This window comes from Canis lupus, chromosome 4 (genome assembly GCF_011100685.1).
Source record: "Canis lupus familiaris isolate Mischka breed German Shepherd chromosome 4, alternate assembly UU_Cfam_GSD_1.0, whole genome shotgun sequence".
Taxonomy (NCBI): domain Eukaryota; kingdom Metazoa; phylum Chordata; class Mammalia; order Carnivora; family Canidae; genus Canis; species Canis lupus.
This window is the reverse complement of record NC_049225.1, coordinates 71,799,017-71,809,152: the sequence shown is the minus strand read 5'-3', so window position 1 is coordinate 71,809,152 and position 10,136 is coordinate 71,799,017. Positions and strand designations below refer to the sequence as shown.

General features: G+C 42.0%; 1 long non-coding RNA gene across 1 annotated transcript; it reads left to right on the top strand.

Moving 5' to 3' along the window:
* Window positions 1–317: 317 nt before the first annotated feature.
* LOC102156271 lies at window positions 318–9,617 on the top strand. Its single transcript, XR_005357651.1, has 3 exons — window positions 318–1,443; window positions 2,918–3,368; window positions 8,814–9,617. It is a non-coding gene; the product is annotated as an uncharacterized LOC102156271 (long non-coding RNA).
* The last annotated feature ends 519 nt before the right edge of the window (window positions 9,618–10,136 follow it).

Sequence of the window (10,136 nt, the reverse complement as noted above, 5' to 3'; positions counted from 1 at the left end):
GGCCCTGGGATCATGACCTGAGCTGAAGGCAGATGCTTAACCACTGAGCCACCCAGGCGTCCCTGAAATTTTACTGCTACATGCTTTGATGTAGGCCTGTATTTGATCACTGTGTATGTACTTCGAGGGCCCTTTCAATCTGTATTTGTTCATCAGAATATCCCCAATTCTTTGAACAGTGCCTTGCCTTAGTAGGTGCTCAGTGAGTATTTGTTGATTGAATAGGTAAGAAAATCTGATTTTGTCACTCTCTTGCTCAAGATTTTCAATGCCATACCCCTCTGCTCATCACCTGTGTGATATAATCTGAGTTTCTTATCATGACATGATCTAGCACTCTTTTTTTTTTTCCTGTGAATACTGAATAATTTGTCCCAGAGAGCATCCTGCTCTCTTAGGTCTCCAGCTCTTTGTACTGTGTCTGGGATACTTCCTGTTCCTTTGCCTATCTATCTGGTAAGTTGAATTTAATTGTTAAAGTTTCATTATAAGAATTACTTTCCTGACAGAGGGTCTCCTGGATACTCAAAGCAACCTTAGGCTTTCCTTTCTTTATAACCCTATCATACATTGTGTATCTTGTATGGGAGACATGAGTAGTTTTGTCAATCATGGGCTCTGCTCTACTTCTGAGCATTCAGAAATTTTACACTTCTCTTTTCTGCTGAAATTATGTATGGCCAGGTGACTCTCTCTGGCCAATATATGAATGGAGTTATGTTGAGGTATATTTAAGAGCTAGAGTAGGTTTCTTATTCTCCTCCTCCATCTGCCAAGACTGCCAACTATATTCCATAGAGTGGAGTCTGTTAGCCTGTGTGTCTGAATAAGAGTGAAGGAGGGCAGAGCATTTGCTCATGATGGACACAGAATATGAGCAAGAAATGAACCTTTATTGTTTTAAGCCACTGAGATGTAAGGATTGTTTGTTGCTGCAGCATAACCTAATCTAGCCTAATATATTTTTACAATAATCAGTACCTTATCTTTTAACAACATCAGTTTACCATTTCTTCAAGGAGTATATCATTGTATCCTTTTTACAGAATGGGCACTTAAAACATTTGTTAGCTAGTGCTGGGCTAGAAGACTTCATATTTTTTGAGCATCTACAGTGTTCTTGGCACTGTACTAAGGATTTTACCCATGTTATTTCATTTGATCTTTACAACAATCTTGAAGGTAAGAATGACTGTTACAGCTTTTCTGAAAGGGAAAAAGACTCAGAGGGGTTTAGGCAACTTGTTCACTGGTCCAGCCTCTGGGCAGAGGCAGAACCATCAGTCGAACCTAAGTGGATCTGATTCTGAAGTCCAATTCATTCTATTGCATGCAAACCTAAGAGTGACAGAAGAAAGCTCTGGCTGTTGGGAGGTTCCTGTCAAAGCAGACATTCCTGTCATGAGCCTTGTAAAGGATAAACAAACAAGCACATGAACACATGTAAGTAAATAAACAAAATTGGAAACATGTTTTTCTCATCTAATGGGAAATGGGGACTTCTCCAGATAACTTTACAGTTCTTGAGTAAAAGCCAGTCGCATACTGTGCATTCATCACAAATTCCATTCACAGTCCAGAGTGAAAGCCAGCCCAGAGTACTGCTTGCTCAGCCTGGTTCTGGTTGGCAGGGCTGATCCCTGGACCAGTTTCCTTGGTGGCCTCTATGAACATGTACTGATGATCAGTGGCAAGGCAAGGTCACATGGCCCAGCCTCTGGCTTTGGTATGGCATGCTCAGAAACATGTTTCCTCAAGAATGAATCAGCTGAGTATTCAGGCAGCTATAAGGTGATGAATTGAAGTAGATGGATGGTGGAATAAAGATATGCTCAAAGCCTCATGGAAGTATGGGTGACATCATGGCCCATTGAAGGAATAGCCACAACTAAGGGGTCAGGCTCAGGCCAGAGAGAACTTTCAAGAAGGAGGCAATAGCAGCTAGAGAGGCAAAGGGGCTGATTTCCAATAATTGCCAAGTGGGAGTTTTCCCATGTGTGTAGGAACACCATGGAAATGAACCTTAGAGTTGGACTTGGACCTAGAACATTATCATTTTCTTTAAGCTGTTATGCTCGACTCTCTATTGACTTTTATTTGTTTATATTATTGGCACTTTCTTGCTACTCTGAATGTTGATACTGTATAACATTCACATGGTTATTTCTTATGTACTACTATGTATAATATATATCATAAACATGTATTTGGGGAAGTTGAATGTCATTTGCACAACCAGTTTACATGTGTTTTAAAGTCAAAGGGCAGAGCTTATATACTTTTATGAGAGTATCTACGTGAGGCTTCACACATTTGTAGCTCTGTTGGCTTTCTGGTTTGTGCCACCTCTTTGGGGAAATAGCTGCTGGTTCCCAGCAGTATTTTTTATCTTGAGAGTATTAAGGACTCAGAATGCATAAGTATCCTTTGCCAATCAGACTACCTTGGGACATTTACAAGGAAGGATAAATATCTTAGGATTGGCTGGTTTGAATAATTTTGACAGGCTCTGGGCCATAGGGATGGTCTCTAGTTGTCTAGTACCTGGCCCTGGGGTGATTGAGGGAAGGGGGTAAATTGGCTTAGTGTGTGTGAGTTAAAGAGTGGAGGTAGTTGGGGGCAAAGGCTTTGGGTTGATTGGTTTACATATGAACACCTTCATAGGCAAGTTTTTTTTTTTTTTAACAACAACAACAACAACAACAAAATGATTTATTTGTAACACAGCCCAGTCTCCATCACTTTAACACAGCATAAGAGTATAAAAGAGTCATACTGCAAGCTGTCTCCAGGAACTAGCTAACCCTGGAGGGGCAGTCTCTCTCCAGCTAGCCTGGTCCTCAACATATCAGAACATTATAAAATATAGAGAGTTAAAAAAAAAAAACCCATGATTAATGTGATTTTATTTCTGTAGGGACTGGACTACAGAAAATTCTGAGAGGCCTTTCATCTATACCATGCCTGCAGTTACCCTTCTCAGCAATGTGACAGATGGAGGTGATCATCCCTACTTCACAGATGAAGAAACTGAAAAAGCTTACCCCAGGCCATATAGCTGGCCCATGATGGAGTTGGAGATTTATTCTCAAATTCTGCTGTTGTTCCCTGAAGGTTTATTGCATCTCATAGAGGAGACACTTTTGTTTCATCTGCCATTTGAGGCAGCGCTGAAGCTGGGATGTGAATGATGGTAATTAGGCTTGTGGATTTAGCCCAGGCTGAGCAAAGGGAAGGAAGTTCTTGTCTGGACTAGTGCTCATCATCCCTGCACTTCCTTTATTCAGCTTTGGTGTCAGCTGGAAGAATTGATTTTTCTTTTTTCTCTTAAACTAAGCTTCCAATTTGGATATATATCAAAATCCAAGGTGAGTCCTAAAAACCCAGGGGTACTACAGATCTAACATGTTTGTAGCTGCTTGAGGGCAGCCAGAAGGACAGCAGACAGGGTTGGGAGGTGGCCAGGCTGTACCCACTGAAGTGGGCACAGAGCACTCAAACCAAACCCTTGTTTATAACCTTTGTCAAGGGCCAGGTACCCTCCCTCCCTTCCTTCCTTCCTTCCTTCCTTCCTTCCTTCCTTCCTTCCTTCCTTCCTTCCTTCCTTCCTTCCCTTTTTTAAAGAAGATTTTATTTATTTATTCATGAGAGACACACAGGGAGAGGCAGAGATATTGGCAGAGGGAGAAGCAGGCTCCCTGCAGGGAGCCTGATGTGGGACTTGATCCCAGGACTCTGGGATCACACCCTGAGCCAAAGGCAGATCCTCATCCATTGAGCCACCCAGGTGTCTTGGGCCAGGTACGGTTTCTAAATTCTTTGTGTTAATCCTCACAATCACCTGGTGAGGAAGGCACACGTGTCATCCCCATTTTACCAATGAGGAAGCTGAGGCATAGGGAGGTTATATGACATGCCAAAGTCAGACACCTCAGTAAATGGCAGAACCAGGATTCATATCCTTGCAATCTGGCTCCTGAGTCTATGGTCTGAACCAATATCGCTATGGCACTTGAACTTGCAGAACTTTTGTTTCCTTGTCCCTAAACCGTGTGCCATCATAATCCTTGCTGCGTGAGGTTGTGGCAGGATTAATTGAGATACTGTGTAGAAAGAGTTTGGCACATAGTAAATGCTGTTAGTGTTTGCTGTTAGTACTATTCATTGTAAGCCAGTGTGTCCTCTTCTTTTCTCCCCCCAGCTGTCTTTCCTTGTGCCTCCTCTTTGTGGCCGAAAGAAGTAGGTAAGGCTGGAAGGATTATGTTCCTAAATAAATTGAGAAAAGAAAAAAATACTCCAGAGCTTGTAGTAATTGCATGAATGTACTGTTGTCCTTTGTGCCTTCTGACTCTGGTCGAACTCTGATGGGGGCCACGCACCACCTTTCAAGTGTATGTGGTGCATCCATGTTTTAAAACCAACACAAGTCTGCCCCCTGCACAGTTTCACTAGCCACACACTCTGCCCAGTGAGGACTGGCAGATGATGGGATAAATCCAGAATGATGTACAGAGAAGCCCTGGTTCGACTTGGCATGTCTGGACCTGGGACGGTGTCTAGGCTTGGAGAAGAAGTGCCTTCTTTTTGGGCAGGGCATCTGCCCATCCTCAGCCCACCCCACCTCCACATTCCCTCCAAGGTGACCTTAGTCCAGTGGGGAAGAGGAGGGCCTTCCTCTGGGTGGGTTCTGTGCAGCCACAGGAGGAGTTGGGGAATTGAGACAATTACCCTAGTTAGTTTTCTAGCATAGTTCCAGTGATCTAGGGAGACACCTTACCTCTCTTAACCCCATCCCTACCTTTTTTATTATCCAGAGAGAATGAAACAGATTTACATTCCTGTAAAACAGAGTTTAATGAGATGTAAGGGGGAGATTCTTGCCTATAAGACTGATTAAAAGGCAATGAGAAGGTGAAAAACTTCCATCCGTGTGGACTTTAAAACCTTTAAAAACTATTTTGAAAAAGTTTTCCGGCAGCCCTGGTGGCTCAGCAGTTTAGCGCCGCCTTTGGCCCAGGGTGTGATCGTGGAGGCCCGGGATCAAGTCCCACATCGGGCTCCCTGCATGGAGCCTGCTTCTCTCTCTGCCTGTGTCTCTGCCCCTCTCTCTCCTCTCTGTGTCTCTCATGAATGAATAAATAAAATCTTTAAAAAAACCATTTTCCTAATTAAAGGAATATACATACGTTCTTCTTTTGTAAACCAGAGAACATATCAATCAATTCTTTCACTTTCCAGAAAAAAGTCCTCCATTATTTTGAAGTATTTTTTATCCATTAAGAGTTGCACATACGAATATTTTGTTTCACAAAATTGAAATTATTCTGTATATCAGAACATTCTTTTATTTACATTTTTTTCATAATTCTTTCTCATCATTAACTAAGAATTCTTTCTCATCATTAACTGTATGTTGTTAGAAACACATGGTCACTTTAAGTACCCGGTAGCCACTGGTTTTGGGTGGTTTGCAATGAATGAGTCAAGGTGTTGAATCAGAAAAGCTTGGGGAAATACCTCTTTCTCTTTGGTAGACACTGTCTATTAATATTGTGCAAAGCGTGTTTCCATGATAAAATTCTAGCACTGACTTTGAAGTGTCATTTCTGAGTGTAGGCAGTGTAGGAAAGGCAGAGAAAAAGGAAGACTGGAGAGAGAAGGAAGGTTATGAGTGCATTGGCTGGTTGGAGACCCACAAGCACCTGGGGAGTGGGGAGAAGGGGCTGGTGATCTGATCCAGGAAAGACTCGACAACTCACTGAGGCATGTCCATCAGCTCTGCAGGTGAGCTGAGAGAACTTGGGGTAGCGGTCAGTGCCAGTTACCGAACATTGACCAGGTGCTCTCCTTCCAGGCACATGGTGGGGTGGTACTTCCCCTGCTCTTCTGTGGCTCGTATGGCCATGCTTTGGCCAATGAAAAGTGAATGGAAGGGATGAGTGTCATTTTCCAGTAGAAGCTTCAAGAGCCAGGGCATGGTTCCATGTTCCCTCTGCGCCATTGACTGGCAAATTTCCAAAGGATGGCAGACCCATCTGAGTCTTTTTTTTTAAAATAAGATTTATTTATTTATTAATGAGAGACACACAGAGAGAGGCAGAGACACAAGCAGAGGGAGAAGCAGGCTCCCTGCAGGGACCCCGATGCGGGACTCGATCCCAGAACTCCAGGATCACGCCCTGAGCCAAAGGCAGATGCTCAACCACTGAGCCACCCAGGCATCCTCCCATCTGGGTCTTAAGCCAAGGATGATACAGACCAGAGCCCACACTGATCTCTAATGGACACTACCCTTTGACAGAGGAAGCAGAATATGCTTGAAGGTTCTTACAGGGGGCTGACAGGCACTCCAGGTGGTGGTATTTGCCCCTGTGGGCCCATATATTAGAATAAAATATTGAAGAAACTGAACCTCCAAAGAGGCTAGAGTCATTCTTCCCAATAGAACATATCAGAGAGAAGAGGACCAGAGGCTATAGGGGGCATCTAGGAGTCACAGAGAACAGACATGAGGTGGCCACTGTGGTAACTATCACATTAACACAACCACTGATGCTGGCAATGGGACCCAACAGTACTAGAGTGGCAGTAAAGAAGAAATTCCATCCAGGGGCCAGAGAGACTGAGTTCAGATCCCACCTGTGATGGTTAATTTTATGAGTCAACTTGGCTGTGGTGCCCAGCTGTTCGGTCAAACACTGGTCTAGGTGTTGTTGTCAAGATATAGTGGAGGAAGGGATTAACATCTACAGTCAGTTTATTTTAAAGGAGATTTCTCTTGATAATGTGGGTGGGCCATATCTAATCAGTCAAATGCTTTAAGAGCAAAGACTGAGGGCAGCCCAGGTGGCTCAGTGGATTAGCGCCACCTTCATCCCAGGGCCTGATTCTGGAGACCTGGGATAGAGTCCCACATTGGGTTCCCTGCATGGAGCCTGCTTTTCCCTCTGCCTGTGTCTCTGCCTCTCTCTCTCTCTCTCTCTTTGTGTGTGTGTGTGTGTGTGTCTCATGAATAAATAAATAAAATCTAAAAAGAAAAAAGAGCAAAGACTGAGGTTTCTGGGGAAGAAGTAATTTTGCCTCAGGATTGCAGAGATCCTGCTGAGTTTCTGGCCTCCTCGACTGCTCTAGAAATTTTAGACTTGCCAGCCTCTACAATTGTGTAAGCTACTTCTTTAATATAAATATATTTATATAAATATATATCTCATTCTCTGCCTCTTTCACTGTGTCTCTGTCTCTGAATCTTCAAAGCATGAATCCTTACTTCTAGTGAGAAGTCTTGCAAACAGGTTCTTAGAGATACTGACAAAAATTCTAATGGACCTGGCCACAGCATGGGCCTGAATCTGCCTCAGATTAGAATCTCACTAGTTCTCAATACTCAGGATGGGATGATGTGGATTCCCTAGAGCAGGAAAGAGGAAGGTACCAATAGGAGCAGCGAGGAGGGAAGCCTAGTGTTTGATAGTCACCTCTATCAATTTACCATCTATCTATCTTTCCAACTCACTGAAATGAAAATTTTTTTGTTTAAAATTTTTATATTAAAAGTAATCAAATTAATAGCCTTAACAAGCCCAGGAAACCCACTGTCTGGTTACTGAATGGTAAAGCCCTGTTCTAAGGAGCAACTCAGAATTTAAAAAACTCCATTTTGCCACAGTTCTTATTTCCCTCAAATTGTTCATCAGACCCATTAACCAAAAGCCAAGTTGCTCTACAGGGATTTTTTTCCAGTCTTTTAAAAAATCTTTTCCCATCCCAAAGCTGTTCCATATGTGTAGAAAGGAGCTATCAGCTTGAGTTCACATTCCTGCAATCACATTCCTGGGGGGGACAGACCACAGGACAGAAAACCATATCTTCCTAGTTTTTTCCTTGGAAACCAAGTGAAACTTTTTCAGGGAACTCAATTCTGCAAACGCGTATCAGTTGAAGGTGAAGTTGTAAAAAGAGCCTATTTTGTAGTTGGCGGCTTTTGGGGGGTACTTCTGTGTGTCATCATCATCTTCTCTCCACCCCCGAGGTCTCCCTCTCTCTCTCCCCTAACTCATCTCTGTGGTCCTTTGTGTCCTCAGCTTGCCTATAATCGGTCCCTCCCTGCCCAGCAGTGCCTGGGCATTTCCTCTTTGAAGTATCAGTCTTTCCTTGACTCTGGTCCCAATGCCATTGGTTCCCATCTTCAGGTTTGTCACAAGTGAATAAATGTATCCTTGCTGATGTGCTAGCTTGGTCTCACTGAACTCAAGGAGTTATCTAGCCCCACTAAAATGACTAGTTTCTTACCAGCTGATGAAGATCTAGGATTGGAGCAGTCACTTCTCAAATGCCACTCATCTGGTGTGTGTAGGAGCTATTACACAAGTTCATGAGAACTCGCAGTTAAATACTTAGGAATTTTCTGTTCTGGCTGCTAAACTTAGTAGTTTGAAATTGGCCATAGCAAGAATATTTGTCCCACTGGAAACTCATTTCCAATGCTATAAATCAATTTTTTTTCCTTCAGAAAGCCAGCTTACTAACATGTCACTGCACTTATCCCTTCTCACTTGCTACAAGAAGTCCAAATGATGTGTCACAAGAAAAAATCTCCCTAGCCACAGGGTATGGGGTGTGGAAGCTGGAAGATGGAATAGAGGAACTGCTTACTTTCTCTGGAGACAAGAAGCCCTTTTATCATTTTCACCTTTTGTCCTTATTAAATTTTATCCTTTTGATTATCTAATTTATGATTATGATCTGCCATGTACTTCTTGTTTGAATAACTCCTTAATTGTTTTCTTCTTTGTCTTGACTGGAATCTCCTTCAGGAAAGATGATAAGAGAAATATTTCACGAGCAACATACTACCATTAAAGAGGAATTGTGGAGCATAAAGGATGATATGTTTTGGTTTATTGAACATTAACTGAAGCTGAAGAAAGCAACTTAAAGGTCAAAATGAGCCTGGGACTTGGTGACTGAGCATCAAAGGAGAGCATCTTAGAAGTTGAGAGAGGCTCAGACTCTTTTATTTTTTAGGTTCCTAGAAAAAAATGGACAATTGCTTTAATGTAGACAGAGCCCTTCAAAAGGATGAAAGGTTGAGTTCTGAAGGACCAGATATTCCTTTTCTAGAACCTACCATGGTTGGAAAATGGAAATGACTTTTTTGTAGGATAACTGCTTGCCTCTTCCCTAGACCTTAGGCAAACTGATAATCATATCTATATTCTATGTCTGTAATCCTAACCCCAGGTACAGTGCCAGGTACTCAGTGAGTACTTCCATAAATAATGGCTTTGAGAAAGGTACAAATGAGAATAAAAGACAAAAGACAGCATGTGATGCTGAAGTTAGGTCTACCTTCTCTAGCCAGTGGTTCCCAAGCTTTGAATTTCATAGGTGGGTGCAATTTTTGAATTGATTTTGAGGAACTAGAATAGCCAGACTTGTAATATTGTTAAGTAATGTCACTAAAAACAAGTTAGCAGCTACTGTCTCTTAGACTAATAATTTATTACAAAGAAAAATATTTTGATATGAAAAATGAAGAATAATGGACAATTTGCCCCAAGAAAGGAGATTAGGAGAATTAGAATTAGGAGATTGTAACTCTTTTCTTTTCTTTTCTTTTCTTTTCTTTTCTTTTCTTTTCTTTTCTTTTCTTTTCTTTTCTTTCTTTCTTTTCTTTTCTTTCTTCTTTTCTTTTCTTTCTTCTTTCTTTCTCCTTCCTTCCTTCCTTCCTTCTTTCCTTCCTTCCTTCCTTCCTTCCTTCCTTCCTTCCTTCCTTCCTTCTTCCTTCCTTCCTTCTTTCCTTTTTTCTTTCTTTCATAGGCTCCATGCTCAGCATGGAGCCCAACATGGGGCTAGAAATCACTACCATGAAATCAAGACCTGAGTTGATATCAAGAGTCAGACGCTTATCTGATTGAGCCACCCAGGCACCTCAGAGATGGTAACTTTCTACTGATAATATATATTGATAGAATCATTGGTATTATTTGTGTGGTAGATGTATATATACTTATATCTTTATTGGATGTTGGAGAACTTGGGTCCAAAGAAAGTCTTTAGATAAGCCCCAATTCTTATTAAAACAGCAAAGATAAAATTAGGTAATAGTCATAGGGACTAGTGATTATCCAACTATT